An 18026-nucleotide genomic window follows, 5' to 3' on the forward strand; every position below is an offset into this window, starting at 1 on the left:
CTCTGACAGCTGAAAGAAACACCATTTTTGAGAGCCACTATTTCTTTGACCCCAAGTCATTTGTATTTTCTAAATTTTAAAATGAATGCTTAAAAGTTTTTTAATAAAATTAATGATTATCCATTTTTTAATCAAAATTCCATCTGAGATTTTTAACTCATTTATTTTATCACTATTATTTTTCTTTCTGACTTCTTATAAAACATAGAAATTAAATGACATTTAGTTATCCAAAGATGAAATAGTCAGGCTTGTTTGTCACCCTTCTGTAATCTGTTAAGGTTGTAATAGAGAGGCAAAAGTTCTCTTTGCCATCTTTGGACACAGTGCTATAAATGTTTTAACTTTTTATTAAATTAGAGCCTGCCTTAACCATCTCATTCCAGATTTTGCCTTTTAATTGTTATAATGTCCAAATCACTCAGGGCAGTAATAGTGAAAGACAGAGTATGTTTAAAAAGAAAGAAATCACTTATAACCCATTCTAAAACATTTGCCTCAAGACAAGGCATAAGTAAGAGAGGACAGATTTTAAACAATAACACTGGCCCCTTCATTAGAGAAATAAAGTAAATGCTCCTTAGATTTCCCATAGGCTGCCATTTACCATTATCCAGTTTTGATAATGAGCTTGACCAGGTATTTTTCTCTTTGATGCAAACTGTTCTCCCTGGAGAAATAGCCCATAGGGAAGTAATCTTCTCAATCCAAATTTCCTATGCCAGGAACATTGACAATCCTGGCATCCGAAACCACTAAAATCATTAAGTCAGATAATGGCTATTTATGTAAAGTTCAGAAGGTTGTTAAATTGATTCCAGATGTCTAAATAATCTGCATTCACATTAGCAGGAGGTACATCAAATATATATGTATGCTGTATATACATTAACCTACCACCTGCCAGTTATATCAGAAGAGTATAACAGGATCAGGAGTAATAACATCTTAACAGCTGTAATCTATAGCTCTGAAGCCAATCTTCTAATATGAGCCAAAATCCATATAGTTAACTCACCTTTACTTTTATCAAAATTGCTTTGAACTAAGGAAAGGAGAAAAACCTTGGACATGAACACATTAATTCCATTAAAATCATGTCTATTATTAACTTAAGGTAAGGTCTGAAAGGTATATTAAAAAGTGAGTTTTTGTTCTCTTTCAATTATTCGTTCCAAGAGAGGATTTTAACTGTTGGGAACCTTGTGTAATGCATTTTCTGAATGTTTCTTAAGAATAACTTGGGGATGTTCCTAGCAGGTCTATGTCTCTACTTACCTTTTGAATGGAGTATGGACTGTTTTGAAGATTTGGCCCACAGCATAAAGTATAATGTGTTGGAAATCTTGATTTGTGTTTGTGGATTACCCACTCCCTGCCCCCCCACAACACACACACTCTAATGACAAATGATCTTAGAGGCAAGCTAGTCTTCCAGTTCTAGTAGGGTCCCATAGTTTGCTGGAGTTAGCAGTGTCATGGAGAAAATTTTAAATCACAGTAAGAGCTAATGGTCATAAATAGAGATTTCTAGATGTAAAACACTCAAATGCTCTCCCAGAAGTTGTCTTTAAGGTTAAGGTGCATGAGGAGTCTAAGTGGTTCAACTGGTTGAATGTCTGACTTGATTTCAGCTCAGATCCCGATCCTAGGGTTGTGGGATCGACCACCTTGGGCATGGAGCCTGCTTAAGATTCTCTCTTTGCCTGTGCCCCTCTCCCCACTCATGCTCGCTCTCTCTCTCTCTCTCTCTCTCAAATTAAAAAAAAATAAGGTACATATCTGGGGCTAGGATGATTTAGCACTAATTAAAGAAAAAAAGGGAATATGTGATCCTTTAGGGCATAGGATTTTTTTCCTATTTTCCATTTAAAAATTGAAAAAAGAAGAAATATAAAGATATATAAAATATTTGAAAATACACACTCTAAAATTTGACTTATTGCAACAAAACATAAGAGACTAAAATGATACAAGCTGCTCTGCTGAAGAAAATATGTGCATGTGTGAGCATGTTATGATTCTTCCCCTAAGGCAGTGATTCTGAATTTTTGGTATTGTGGTCACTGAGGATTTCATCATAGTGATGAACTCTCTCACCAGATAAATGCCCCTGAACCCATTTCACATGTAATTGATGACTGCCTAAAGCCAATCTATGAGCTCCCTAGATGAAACCTCTCAATGCTACAGTCCTCATCCTAAAATATTTTACAGTTAGTTAAGCAGTTGAGGCAACCCCACACAAATGTGACACATGCCTCAAAAGGTTTGCAAGGAACTGTTATGGCTGTTAAGGTGAGGGGATGGTTATATATTGATGGATGGGTCTGAAAGTTTCATGCTAGAGATTTTATTTAAATTAGAAACAGGGAGGGGCGCCTGGGCAACTCAGTAGGTTAAGTGCCTGACTTCAGCCTAAGTCACGATCTCATGGTTCCCGAGTGTGAGTCCTGCATCAGGCTCTGTGCTGTCAGCTCAGAGCCTGGACCCTGGAGCCTGGAGCCTGCTTTAGATTCTGTGTTTCCCTCTCTCTCTGCCCCTTCCCTGCTCGTGCTCTGTCTCTCTGTCTCTCTCTGTCTCTCAAAAATAAATAAACATTAAAAAAAGAAGAAGAAGAAAGAAACAGGGAATATACTGGATTTGAGAAGAAACAGACTAGTTGAGTATACCCCAGAGGGGAAACGTGAGGACAAGATCAGAGAAAAGAAATCTCTGGCCTGTTTGGTGATTGGCTCAATTCCTCAAACAGATTGGCTGAAAAATAGTCATTTGAAAAATTGTTGAAAACTTGATTAGGAAGTTAATCAACTAAAGTTGATTAGTTGATTGCATATTAGATTACAGTTTAAAAAAAATTATTGTTGGTAAAGGAAGCCCATAGCAAATATTAAAAAAAAAAGTGACTTTCTTAGAGGTGCACTGGAAAGATTAATATGATGAAATTCATAGGATGCAACAAGAAGAAAAGCTAGAGGTGTGCAGAGAAAGATGAAAGTCCAAACTAGGGTGGTAATATTAAGAAAGGAAAGGAGGGAGCAAATTGTAAAAGAAAAATGCAATTTGCAGTTGTTTAGATGCATACAAATATAAATATAAGCAGATCCTTAATTCACAACTTGAAGTTGTTTGCTTTACATATCAATAGAACACAGTGTGTGTTTCATAGTTTTAGAAGGAGTTTCAAGGGATCTGAACTATATTCTGCTCTGGAATGTTCACGGTATTAACAAATTAAAGCCTAGGAGAAGCTCCACTTAATTTTAGCAATGGTGTGTGAAGCCTCTATTAATATTCCAAAACAATTAAGTATTCCATAGTACACACTTTCTAATTCTTCTGTCAGTAATGGATAGTATCTCACAGTTCTGACTTTTGTTGTGACAAGCCATATTTGCTTATCATTTTTATTTTACATATATCATTGCTTATCAGTGTGTGCATATAAGGGAGAGGAGGTAATTTTGAGCCATACTGATTTTTGAGTCATCTAATATTTTTAAATAGAAGATTTTCTACTATTGCTTCATTCAGATGAAAACGATTTACTTGTAAATATCTTGGAAACTCCAAGTGAAAGTCCTAAAAGCAAAGACTATAAAACAAGAAAAAAACTATAAAGAGCAAAGCTTTTATAATGACTAGAGTTATGAAAAGTAATTCAAATAAATTTAGCATTTTAAAAGTGAGCAAGAACAGGTAAAATAATTATGGATCTTAAGCACTGTATTAAAACACTCCTTATAAAGAACATAGTCATGATGGTAGTTATTTGCTTTTTCATTTAATTAATATGGGGTAATTTTATTTGTAGATAAAAATTGGGGGGCATGTAAAAGACGCCTTGCAGTGACTTGTTTTGCTAGAATAAAGATATCAGGATTCTCTCTTTTCTTATAAAACCTATAAATCTATATCTTCATGTTTGTGATTTTAATTTTATTTTCTATTATTGGTCTACAGTTGCTGCTGAGACAATGAATGATTGAGAATCTAATTATATTACCATTTTACAGAAGGTAACAAACAGAGAAGCAATGAAATGTCTTCATTTGGAGTTTTAGAAAAATGTAAAAAGTTATATTTTTCAACACAGCAAAACAAGCATCACATCGTGACTTCGAGACAGAAAAGAATTTGTTTTCATTTTTGGTATTATCTACTGATGTGTGACAGTTGCATCTTTTTTTTTTTTTTTTCCAGATGAGAGTTGTGCATCAAAGTTCAAGTCCCAAGAGATGTTATCAGTCTGAACAGCCCAGTGAACAAATATTTGTGAACCTCCTTCCAAATGAAATGTTCTATAGAAAGGTGGAAGTGGTAAGAAACCGTTGAAACAGTGGTTAAGAAGGTAGGTCTTTGTGGGTACTGATGGGAAATAGTCGTTAGGGGAAAGCTGCTTCACCACACAGGAAACAGAAAAACTCTTGAAAGCATCTTGTCCAGCTGTGGCAGAAGAATTTACATAGATAACATTTTAAAGCCAGAGAGCTTGTATGTACTCAACTGGTGACCAAGAGAGGAGGAGGTGAAGTTCCGCAGGGGGAGAGTGGAACGAAAAAATTTTAAAGTTGCAAAACCTATTCACTGCGCATTTTACATATCACGTAGCTACATGTCTTCCCAGAAGAAGATGTTCAAACTAAAGACCTACAGGTCTTCAGGTTGAAAAAAATGACATGAGTTTCAACAGAGGTTGGAACAAACAAACAACTTTTAAAACAAAACTCACAGAATCATGCTATATTAATATAACTATTCTTGAAGCCCTTGGTATTGGAATATTTACATTTTCTGTTTATAGATGTTTAACATATAATACATACGTATATTTCCAGTAAGTATTTAAAGTGATAATAACGACAAAGTTTGTCATTTTTTTTTTTTTTTTGCTCACTTCTTAGGAGCTGCTTTGCTTTCGTGAGTTCACTTAATTGTTTTGAAAAGTGTGTGAGCTTGGAACTACTCTTCGCATACAGGTGAGCGAATGGAGATACAGAGTCAATGAGGCTCTTGACCAAGAACGTAAGACACAGAGTTTGAACACTGGTGTGTTGAACTTCAAAGCTTGTGCTTCTCAAGCCCGCTGGGCTGCTGCCACCGTACTCTTTTGAACCGTAATTGAAATAATTACTTTCCACGTTTTTTTTTAGTTCTCTCTTCTATTTTCAAGTAATTCTTTTCTCTTCTATATATCTCCATATATATCCACATAGTTTATCCTTAGATAAAACTTTAGAAATGATTTTTTTGGAAAGGTGTCTTTATGGCTGCTGTTTTTCAATTATTATTCTTCCCCAATATTTTGACATATTTATCAGAGTTATTTCATTTAAACACTTTGAGATTAAACATGCTTCAGCAATAATATTGTGGCTGTAACTCAAATTCTCACTCACATGTAAATAATTATGTGCATTTGCTATGAAATATATGTGGAGAAAAGAAGCATAAAGCAGAAAATGACCTGGAAATTAAACTCTTTAACAGCTTGATTCGGTGGTCTTTCATAATGTTCTACTCATCCAGTGAATTTATAATAGCTCAAATACGTTGGTAATTTGTTTAAGCAACTTGGGCATCATTATTGGGGGGAAATCTCAAAGACAAACACCCTGATACAGTAATCTCTAATTTGAGACCATCTTCGCATTACAAATAGCTGCTCTGCGTATTCTTTCCATCTTCTTACCTACCTATTTCATGCATCCCCTTTTCATAGGTGATCTAGTCTATCAAGAAAGCTACCTCAAGTTGCCTGTTCACCTGGCATCCAAAATCTAAACAAAAATGTTGTATACTATCCTCTTTCTTCTTTTCCCTGATCTAAGTGCTTCAGGGAGGTGACATTGGATCTGTACAATTGTTTTTCTTTATCCACGATTCCATGCTTCACTTACATAAAGCCTAGTTCATCCCATTTCTAAGTGCCACTCCAATGTTCATCACTCTTCCAATTACTCCTTGAACATATGAAAAATCAATCTCTCTCCTTTTTAAAGTATGTAGAAGACTTCTTCAGGACTTTCTCTTCCTAGTATCACTATATATTTCTGTATCATACTCTAATTGAACTTACATCAGCCTAAAATATAATTACCATATGATTTCACTAATTTTTTATTTTGCTTAATGACTAGTTTCTAGTAACCCATACCTGTGTGTTTTACAAGTGTTTACAATTCACTGATGATGCTTAGCTAGGCTTGTTTGGGGCTATCCTGAGAACCAAGACAGGCCAAAGAGTGATTGACTATAAATCACCCTCTGAGACACAACTTTTTTATGCTGGAAAATGGCTATAATTGTACATGTGTAATACGAAAACTCTTTACAGGGTCCAGAGTTGTATTGTTGTTCATTTTTTTAATATAGCTCTTTTGGATTTTGAAATAGATTCTTGAAATTAAAGTATTTACATGAGGAGACCATTTAGGGTAATGTAGTACAATCCTCTCATTTCACAGTTGAGGAAGGTGAGATTCAGTCTTTTGTGTTCATTGAAGATCGGATCAAGGATCCAGTTATGCTCTGATTCCCAATTTAGTATAATTACTATCAGTTAGTTTCAGCTAATAAGGCATGCAGCCAAGGGTTCTGGCCAGAATAAACATAAATATTCAAAATAATCTGGATGCCTTTTAAATGCCCAAACATTCCTATTTTAGAGGGAAAATGTGATGACATTAGTATATTCAGTCAGGCCCGAGATATATATTTGGATGCCCTCGTGGCCACTGATTTACACACTTTCAGATTTTGAAGGCACGAGTCTTGAATAGCATTTAGTGATGATACTCTTTAGATCCAATTGGATCCTTAAGGCAATTTCTTTTAGAGTGAACCACGTGAAATCACTAAAATGGAAATAACCTAAGTCACTAGGTCTGAGCATAAATAGCTGCGAATGAGTAAATATAAATTCTATGACTAATGACTTTGAGGACTTCTACTTGACTTCGGTAACAGCATTTGAGTTTCTTTCATCAGCAACATTGCTCCTGCTACACTTTAAATGCAGTTCTTTGGTCTTGAAGAAGAGCTGGCAAAGAGCCTTTAGTCGTATATTTCAGATTCTTTAAGCATCTTTAATCTTCTCTGTAGGTTAAATTCCTTCAATCGAATATCTTTACTTTGTTCAAAAGGTAATAATAATTCATAGTCTTTGAATCTTCAATACTGTCAACTGTCTAGCACTTGCCCTGCAGTTGTTTTTGTGTCTTTTCTTAAGGCCAGGATGAAACTCAAAAATCACAAGCAGGGGGAGCTGGGCTGTGTTTGTAAAGATAGTTCATTTTGATATTTATATTTTCATGTTCTTTCTCTGCATTATCATATCTCAGGTAGATGTTTTGGTTTTCACTGTCTATATTATTTATCTTGATCCAGTCTGAATAAATATCTAGTCTTCTCCTAGTAATTTTAATGAAGTCCTTGTTAAATTAAAATGGGGCACACTCAAATATACACACACACACACACACACACACACACAAACTTACAGTCGCTGATTGTATTTGATTGTATTTTTATTCATTTGCACAAATAACAATCTTTGTACTATGCCTTCTCAGGCATACATTCTTAGGTCTATATGAATTCTGACAAGCTATGCTGAATTTACTATTGTTCCCTGGTTTTCTAGGTACCATTGCTGAGACCAGTGACATTGGAGTATAAAAGCTAAAATGTGATGGAAATGAGTTTGATCAGTCAGCTGAGAATAGTAGGGCAGATTGGCACAGGGCAAAGAGAAAGAATTTTATTGAAATTTTTAAATAAGATTTTATAATTTAAGAAAGAATTTGAAATGTGTTAAAAATGTAAGAGAAGTAGGCTGAGAGAAGACTAAATAAGAGAAAGAAGAAAGTCTGTTAGGCAAAATGTAAAAATATTGGAAAAAAAGATAAGTTAAACAGACTGTTTTAAGATAGGCAAATTATCTCTATACACCAATATCTATATTGGAAGAGAAAAAAAACCACAAGTCAGAAATATTGCACAAATGAGAAATAATCATCATTGCCATTGCTATTTCTTTTACTTTCGTTCATACTAAACACAAATCACTTCCTATAAACTAAATATGGTATTATTGTATCATTCGAAGTAATTTTCACTGAATTCTACATCTTTTCTTCACTCTCATTTTTATAAGATGCTAATATCACATTATTGTTCAGTCACCTTATTGCATAATGTCATTCATTAATCCCAATCATGTTAACCCTTCAGACACCTTTAAAAGTGCAGAATGTTTTATTCCTTTGTAATGTTTGTTAGGATTAAATAAAGGTCACTTTCAAGAAAATGCCTAGAACACCTATCAAAAAATATCTAGAATATTTATCAAAAAAACACATCAAATTGGTTTTTTTTTTATCCCAGCTTTACCTCACAGACCTTCTTCTTTGTGAATGAAAAAGAATTTTTAGCATTTACTTTAATATTTTAAATGTTTAAATTATCTACATTAATTTTTAGTTTCCATTTCTTTAGCCAGCTGGCTCTTTTTCATGATCTGAATGGTGATGGTGATGATGATGATGATGTTGGAGAAAAGAAAGGAAGGAGGTGGAGAGAAGAGAAGATTTTCTAAAACACTTCCACTCATAATGGACCTCATTTCTAAAATAATAAACTTACTAAATAGTCTCTAAACTCATCCACTGGTCTAAAATAATGAAATTTGTTATACTGAGGTTTTAATTTCTGGTTTTTATTTAATATGATCTAATTTCAGAAATTAACTTACAGATGGACCTAAGTGTAAACGGCTCAACAGGACTTGCTCACATTCAAAAACAATTTTTTTTGATCTGTGCTTTTTTTCCTCTATGGTTATTTTTAAGGTATTTCAGTTTAAAAAAAAACCACTACATTAAATGATTATTTGAGCTGGCCGATTTTATTTATATGGTAGATATTGTGGTTAGTTACTCATCGGAAGACTGTAGCTGATATCCACAGTCACTTACTATCTCCCACAATTTGAGAAAGTTTACTTATGAACAACACTGAGCGCCTGTTTAAAAGTTTTGAAAGGGAAGTTATAATATCAACTTTGCAATATTTTGGCTGACTAAATAAAATTATGTATGTAATTCATCTAACACTCCTAAAAGATAAATAATAGATATTCTAAGTAAAAATGTCTATTTTTCTGTTCTCACTTGTCTTCATATTACTAAAACTTATTAAAAACTGTATTATTTTAAAATGCCATGTTCTTAAAATCCTGAATCTGTCTCCCTTTTACATTTAGCTTGGGTTTGCATGCTACTTAAGGGATGGTGTTACATTTCAAATACTGCCAAGTGCTCATATGATTTTACTATATCAATTACTTTTAATATTTGGGGTTTTTTTGTTTTTTTTTTTTAATGTTTATTTATTTTTGAGAGACCATGCATGAGCAGGAGAGGAGTAGAGAGAGAGAAAGACACAGAATCCGAAGCAGGCTCCAGGCTCTGAGCTATCAGCACAGAGCCTGACATGGGGCTCGAACCCACAAACTGTGAGATCATGACCTAAGCCAAAGTCAGACTCAACTGACTGAGCCACCCAGGAGCCCCATAAACCTTTAATATCTGTAAGAAAAAAAAACTATTTTAATAGTTGAAAATTATCATTTTCAAAAAGATTTTTTTATTTGAAAAGGTGGACTCCTATTTTGTTCATGCTTCTAATTAACATGAATAACCAGTTCATTTACATTGAGATATGAATGAATTTTCATCTACTGGTAGAGATAGGAAATGTGAATTTGTCTTTGACAGGAAGTACATGATGTGGTTTGAGATTATTGTAACTGATTTTGAGTCTATTACATCCCAGAATGCACAAATGAATACACTGATTAAGCAGATCTCTATCAAGAAATTAATAGACATGATTCTAATTGCCTTGAGGTCCGATATAAAATATGACTGACTGTAATTATGTAATTTTGTATACATTTTGGTTATACCATTGCTACTGTTTTTGATGACAATGATGATTCCAGGTTTTTAAATTACCTGGCCAAGAAGAAATATATGACTAATTTTCTTTAAAGAGAAGGCTGTACTGAACTCAATTTTCATTTGTCAGTCAAAACACTTCAAATTTAAAAATTCTGGTAACATGAGATGAGGGTACTGAACTAGATAGAAGAAATTCTACACTTAGAGACACTTACCATAGAAATGAATGTCATTGCATGTACATCATTAGAAAATAGAATTGATGGATCATCCACATGGTTGAGGTGGACACTAATGGAAAGTCCTGTGAATCTGTTGAGATCATTTGAATATGCCACTGTAGAGAGAAGCATTGAAACAGCATAGGTGAGCCAAATCATTCCAGGATTTCTGGTTTGGATAGTGTGATGAATGATTTTCTGGAAAGGGAGAGAGAGAGAGAGAATAATTCAAAAAATATATTCTGTTCATTGCCAAAGATTTACAGATAAATTACAGAAAGATTGGAACCTCATTTTCAGAATGCCAAATCATAACACATGGAGCATTTCCTGAATGCTCAATTCAACACTTGATAATAACATTAGAAAAGTTTACATCACTTCTGGGATAATAGCAGGATTCACTTGAGAAACATGTGAATGACAGACTATGCTCTAGTTCATCATTTGGCCAACTGCTGAGCACCAACTGTCACTCCAGCCAGTTCACATGGGGGCTGATGAGTGTGCCTTGAGTTATCACAACAAGAACAGCATGAACAGGCAACAAAAGAAACTGAGTCTCTCACAATGGCATCCACTATGAAAATCATTTGATCTTTTAGGATAATAAAGATGGAAATAATTTGGATAACACTCATATATTTAGCCATTCATTATTTTTAATGACACTTTAATCAATGTGCAATGAGGAAAGCAGTATGAAAGGAGATTGAACTCCCCACACTTAAATTATTCAGTTCAGTATCTGGTGAGTAGTCCATCTTTTTCAGTTAATTTTCCTACAGAGCTGCCCCCAGAAAGCCTACTCATGTCTAAAAGGTTCTTGAAGGTTACTTTTCATTTCCACTGTTGATGACACTACTTTTGGCAGTCAAAGACTTCCTATAAAGACCTAAAGGTACTCTTAAATATACAAAAATGCTTCATGGCAGTAACTATAAATACCGTTGAGCATTTGTGTATTTGGGGAGGGATGAGATAATGTGAGAAAGTTAGGATAGCCTTCGTGTACATATGCTTAAATTAATATTTTTCATTATACTTACATGTGCATAAAAATTTATTACATAGTATATAGTATATTTGTTATCCTATAGGATGTGTTTCAAATATTTGGGAATACTGAAGAAATACACATAAATACATTATAAAGTCTAAAGTATTACTCCACATTCAAATTTCATATTCTGGCTTTTCTGTGATGTTTACATCAATTATCAATAAATACATGTGCATATATATGTTAATGGAAAAATGTCTAAATATCTATCTCTTAGCTATAGTTTCCTCCAAAGACTTTATAAATATTCTGAAGTTATATTGTGTAAAATGTTTATGCAAAGAATCATTTCCTTTTTTAAGATGATGAAAATTAGTAATTGATTTTATCCTGTTAAAATAATGCCGTAGCACTTTCTTATTGCTGAGTTTCTCAGAATGCATTTTCTCCCTTTGTAAAGAGCTTGGTAATTGTTGCCTCTTAAGTCATTTAAATACAATGAAACATTGTTTCGATGTTTCATCATCTAAAAATAGAAACAATGAGGGAGAATTTTAGTCCCCTATAATTGCTAAAAAACATACTTTGTAATAATAAAATTAAAAATTGGAATCTAGTAAATTCATAATTTTTAGACTTTTTTCAATATTTCTTTCAAAGCCACAATTTGTAGGATGGACAAGTTCACTGTGTTGTTGATATCAGGATGATAAAGAGCTTAGATTAACAGTTTATTTTTTTCCTTAATGTTTATTTATTTTTGAGAGAGAGAGAGAGAGAGAGCACGAGTGAGCAAGCACAAGTGGGGGAGGGGCAGAGAGAAAGGGAGACACAGAATCCGAAGCCAACTCCAGGCTCCAAGCTGTCAGCACATAGCTCAATGTGGGGCTCGAACCCACGAACCTTGAGATCATGACCTGAGCCGAAGTCGGCCGCCTAACTGACTGAGCCACCCAGGCGTCCCTTAGATTAACAGTTTAGATTAACTGATTATTGATTTAGAGTCAAGTGTGTGTGTGTGTGTGTGTGTGTGTGTGTGTGTGCGTGTGCGTGTGTCACTTAAGTAGCTAATCAGAGATGGGAAGACCAGGTAGGTTAATATATTGGCTGGTCGTTTGTCTCTGATATCACTCAATCACAGAAAATATCTCATATGGGAAAGCATCTACATAGTAAATAGAATCATTAAATCCACCCAGAGATTGTTCACAGGAAGCCTTCTCTGCATTTCTTATGCCTGGGTGCCCCTTCTATGTCAAGGAGACTGGGGAACACCATCCTCTGTTTCCCACATCATGCTAAATTAATTTCCTGTAAATTTGTCTGTTTCATATCACTAAATTATTTGAGTGTCTACTGTCTACACAAAACTATCCTTGATGACAGAGCCTATATCCCACATTGTATCCCCTAGTACTTCGGAGTACATAGAACTCAAAGTAATGTTTTTTGAAAAAAGTATAAACAAATAAGAGATGAAACAAGAAATTAGACAGAATGAACAGACATGCTTTCTGAATTCTGACTTATCTAATTATGTGTCCTGGGTTTCAGAGTTGGAAAATGATTGCTGCTCATCTGCTGGTAACAAATGACTTTGGACTTCAAGAGAACTTGTGCATAGCTGCATGTGCCTCTCAACCCACCTCTGGATGGCATGGAGAGAGAGGCTGGGCTTTGTATATGTCTCTGCCTCTCATTTAAAAGAATTTTCTTTTTCTAAGTTGCGACAGAGACCATGCTGCAAGGACCATAACAAGCATTTTTTTCTTTCTGAATTTCGGTACTAGTTAGGAATATCAACCAACGTTTATTTCTTGATCCTCTCACAGTGCAATGCATGTCACTGGGGTGGGAGGCTCTCTGCATACTGCTCTCCAGGACCCAGACTTCTCTTAATTTCTCCTCTAAAGCTTCTGAAGTTCTTACTGGCATCTTCTTCACCTAGCTGAGTAATAAGCAAAGATAACAAACATGGGACATGGCATGAAAGTGTCTAGGAGTCAGATCTGGAAATGGGTACATCAGTTTCACTCTTCTATTGGCCAGCAGGCCCCACACACTTGCAAAGGCTCTTGACAAATGTCTAGCAGTGGGCCCGGGAAGATGAGGAAGAACATGGACACTGGTGAGCACTAACATTCTCCGCTACTAAACCTTCATGGTGTTTAGGAGTTTATTTTAATAATGTTTGTCACTACTAAGCATTAAAAAAAAAAGGATAGGAAAAAATAAGAAGAAAAAAATGTACAAACTGTCTATTAGCAAATGATAGTTCTGTTTTTCTCTTCCCAAACAAAATAGACATTGGTCTTACGTGTTTGGAAAAGGATAGAAATTAGACTGCTGCCAGGAAGTTTTCCATAGGTGAACTTCCCATAGCTATGGGAAAATGACCTGAAGTAATTTGTAATAGGCAAGTATTTTTAATCATCATATATATGGGTATATGTGTGTGAATGTGTATCTGTATTTATATGGCAATCTCTATATGAATCCACACACATCCATATACTTCCTCCCAGGAGTTGTATACTTCTTGTCTTACTTAAGAAATAAAGATATAAGGGGTATTTTCTAGATTAGAAATCAGCAGTTAGAGTGAGAGCACAAAAACATTCTTTATTCCCTTCCATTGTGGTGTAAGCTCTCCCCCAAAGTCTAACATTTCTCTTTGAATTATTTTTCCTTTTTACAACGGAAGGGAAAAATGTGTCCCCTGGAGGCATTTCACAGGGTTAGAGTAACAGCCAGAATTTCTCACATTGCCTTCTATAGGACCTTGAAATCTCAAAGGCAAGCAAAGTCAATAGGGAGGTTCTGTTGCTTATGGTTCAGTGATCTCATCCTTGCTTTGGGCAGGCTATGGTGATAGTAAGAGTTTAAGAAATGCAGGTTATATTAAAAGTTTCCTAGGCATCTGCACAGCTAGGACAGAATTAAGTAGAATGTCATCTGCAAATAAATCAACTCAACATTTGCATGATCTATATCTCTCTTTATAAAGGTTTTCTTACACATTGTATGGTTTTACAGAAATTTCACTTTATAATTTTTGTTAATTTTATTTTTCCCCTTATAGATTTCTGGATATTTTATTTATTATAATTTAACTTGTAAACAATAAGATATTTAATATCAAAATTATTCAGATACATTTTTAATTAGCTTGCAGGGTGTTTGCTCTCTTTTTCTTCTTTCCATTATACCAAATTTAAATGTCTAACTTTAATAAAATTCAATGTGAAATAAAATAAATATGCCAAAAAGTGTTTATTCATCAGGTATGTTTTCATATACTTGAAGTCAAGAAAAGCTATTAATATTAGATACTGTAGAAAAAACCCAAACATCTGTCTTAGGTCAAAGCTTTTCAGTATTATCCTGCTGATCTGAAATTATCTTACTGTAAAATTTAATGCAAAAGAAGTACTTTAGGTATATCATAAATACTTAAAACAACATTTGCAAATATAGTCAATGAAATGAAAATAGCTTCCTACTATATGATCTAGTGAAAAATAAATTTATAGTTTATTTAATACAGAATAATTATAAGCTGGTTATTAAATTCCCTATAAAAACCACTTTCTCACCTTTTATTTTTATAGTTTGAATGACATATCTTTTTATATAATATTAAATATAATTACTAAAAGAGCTATTATAAATTTATCACATTTATTTATTTGTGACATATAATATTGATAGCCTATTATGTTCCAAGTATTATACAGCAATAATTTAGAAAATGACATGTTGATAACTACCACGTAGTATAACTGTATTTTATATCATTCAGAGAATTTTCACATATAGTATCTTATTTGAGTCTCAGAAAAAAGTGAATTTTCTTAAAAAAATTTCTGGTACCCAAATCTTTGATATTTTTCTCTAGTACACCATGCAGACTTTCTATTGACACATGAAAGTTTCTAGAATATTTCATATAGGTAATCTTCTAGCTAGACAATATTATTTAGGTCATACTTTCTTCCTTTACTTGCCTACACAATAAGAAATTTCATAGATTTGAGAAAGGGTAGGGCTAAATACTATCATCCCTAGGAGCTGGGTTTAAATTAATTGCAAACTTTACCTTCTACTACATTCTACATGGTATCAAAGTTTCATTAGATGAAAAAAAAAAAAGATGAGAAAAGTATTTTTAGAGTTCATTTACTGCTTCAATATCCATACACCATTAGTTGCAACAACACTAAGCTTGAAATCATGTGGCCTGAATCTGAGCTCTCCTACACTTACCAGCCACACCACTGAGCAAGTCCTTCAGCCAGTTTCCACCTCTGTGACAATGGTTTTTGTTGCTGCTGCTGCTGCTGCTGGTGATGATGACAGGAAAATAATTATTCAGAGCTTACTCTCTGAAGTCCTTCACGTTGATGCTTAAAACGTATCCTATTTAATAAAACTTACTTCATAGTGATATTGTGAAGTTATTTATTATATACATATGTAAGTATATTTTCACATACGTAGATCCAATGTCTCCACATTCAATGCTGTGGTAAAAAAAAGTATCACTTTCTAAAATTTATATGAAAAAAACAAAAAATCCACAATAGTTAGCACAACATTGAAGGCGTTGGAGGCAAAGTTGGAAGACTAACACTTATTAAGACTTATTTATTTATTTATTTATTTACCTTTTATAAACAATCTTTTTTTTAATGTTTATTTATTTTGAGAGATAGTGGGAGCAGGGCAGGGGCAGAGACACACACACACACACACACAGAGAGAGAGAGAGAGAGAGAGAGAGAGAGAGAATCCCAAGCACTTTCCATGCTGTCAGCAGTTTGTGAGATCATGACCTGAGCCAAAATCAAGAGTTGGACACTTAGCAGATTGGGTTGGACACTTAGCTGACTGAGCCACACACGTGCCCCAAGCCTTATTTTAAAAATTTTTTAATGTTTATTTATTTTTGAGAGAGAGAGACAGAGAACGAGTGGGAGAGGGGCAGAGAGAGAGAGAGGGGGCAGGATACACAGAATCAGAAGCAGGATCCAGGCATCTGAGATGATGCCTGAGATCCAGGCAACCATGAGATCATGACCTGAGCTGAAGTTGGATGCTTAACCGACTGAGCCACCCAGGTGCCCCCCCCAAGACTTATTTTAAAGCCCCAGTCATCAAGATGGGGAGGTACTGGTGAAATAATAGAGAAGTAAACCAATGGGACAGAATACAAGGACATAGATCCACGTAAACATAGTCAACTGATCTTCAACAAAGGAACACAGTAATACAATGGAGCAAAAATAGTCTTTTTTAAAGAAAAATTTTAATGTTATTTATTTATTTCTGAGAGAGAGAGAGAGAGAGACAGACTGTGAGCAGGGGAGGGGCAGAGAGACAGAGAGACACAGAATCAGAAGCAGGCTCCAGGCTCTAAGCTGTCAGCACAAAGCTTGATGTGGGGCTCAAAGTCATGAGCCATGAGATCATGATCCTGAGCCAAAGTTGTATGCTCAACCGACTGAGCCACCCAAGTGCCCTTAAAAAATAGTCTTTGCAACAAATGGTATTGGAACAACTAGACATGCATATGCAAAAAAAAAAAAAAAAAAAATTGAATGTAGATATGGAGCTTAAAACCTTCCCAAAAATGAACTCAAAATGAATCATATATCTAAATGTAAAATCTAGAAACATAAAACTCCTAGAAGCTAACATAGGAGAAAACCTAGTTGACCTTGGGTATAATAATGACTTTTTAGATACAATACTAAAAAGCAAGATCCATGAGAGAAATAATAGGTAAACTGGATTTCATTAAAATTTAAAACCTCTGTTTTGGGAAAGACATTGTCAAGAGAATAAGAAGACAAGCCACGGACAGTGAGAAAATATTTGCAAAAGAAATATCCGAAAGCAACACTGACTTTTTCCCTGATAAAGTGCTGCTATCCAATAAATACGAATAATACTTATTAAACCTCAACAATAAGAAAATGAACAACCTAATTTGAAAAATGGGGAAAAGGCCTGAGCATACATCTCATGAAAACGATAAAAAGAGATATACGGATGCCAAATAGAAATATTAAAAGATACTCTACATCGTATGTTAATAAAGCATTATATATTAAAATAACAAGATACCATCACACACCTCTCAGAATCACCAAAATCTGGATTTCTGATAACAACAAATGCTGGTATGGATGTGAAGCAACAGGGACTCTTGTTTATTCGTGATGAGAATGCAAAATGGTAGAGCCACTTTGGGAGACAGTTTGAGTGTTTTTTTTACAAAATCAAACATACTTTTACCATACAATACGACAATCATACTCCTTGATGTTTACTCAAAGGAGCCGAAAACTTGGGTCCACACAAAAACCTCCTCGAGAACATTTATGGAAGTTTTATTTATAACTGCCCAAATTTGGAGGCAACCATGATGTCCTTCAGTAGGTGAATGGATGAATAAACTGTGGTACTCAGGCAATGGGATATTATTCAGCACTAAAAAGAAATGATTTATGAAACCATGAAAAGACACGGAAGAACCTTAAATGCACATTACTAAGTGAAAGAGGCCAATGTGAAAAGTCTACATACACTATGATCCCAAATATATGATTTTCCGGAAAGGCAAACTATGGATATAGTAAAAGATGAGTAAATGCTAGAGGTAGGGAGGGTGGTGTGGGGACGATGGATGGGTTGAGCACAGAGGATTTTTAGAGCAGTGAAAATGCTTTGCATGATCCTGTAATGATAATTATATGTCATCACACATTTGTCCAAATCCTTAGAATATACAAGAGTAAACCCTAATGTAAAGCATGCACTTCGGGCGATTGC

At 34.4% G+C, this 18026-nt stretch overlaps 1 long non-coding RNA gene across 2 annotated transcripts in view; it reads right to left on the bottom strand.

Moving 5' to 3' along the window:
• LOC125925374 (uncharacterized) overlaps positions 1-18026 on the bottom strand; it is a 309362-nt gene that overhangs the window by 39264 nt on the left and 252072 nt on the right. Inside the window, exons 5-6 of one of the 2 annotated variants that reach the window (XR_007458812.1) lie at positions 15456-15529; positions 10181-10384 (exon numbers count right to left, since the gene is read on the bottom strand). This is a non-coding gene — a long non-coding RNA (uncharacterized LOC125925374). The remainder of the gene's footprint in view (positions 1-10180; positions 10385-15455; positions 15530-18026) is intronic. The other variant, XR_007458813.1, reaches the window with a different exon arrangement.

This window comes from Panthera uncia, chromosome F1 (assembly GCF_023721935.1).
Source record: "Panthera uncia isolate 11264 chromosome F1, Puncia_PCG_1.0, whole genome shotgun sequence".
In the NCBI taxonomy this organism is placed as follows: domain Eukaryota; kingdom Metazoa; phylum Chordata; class Mammalia; order Carnivora; family Felidae; genus Panthera; species Panthera uncia.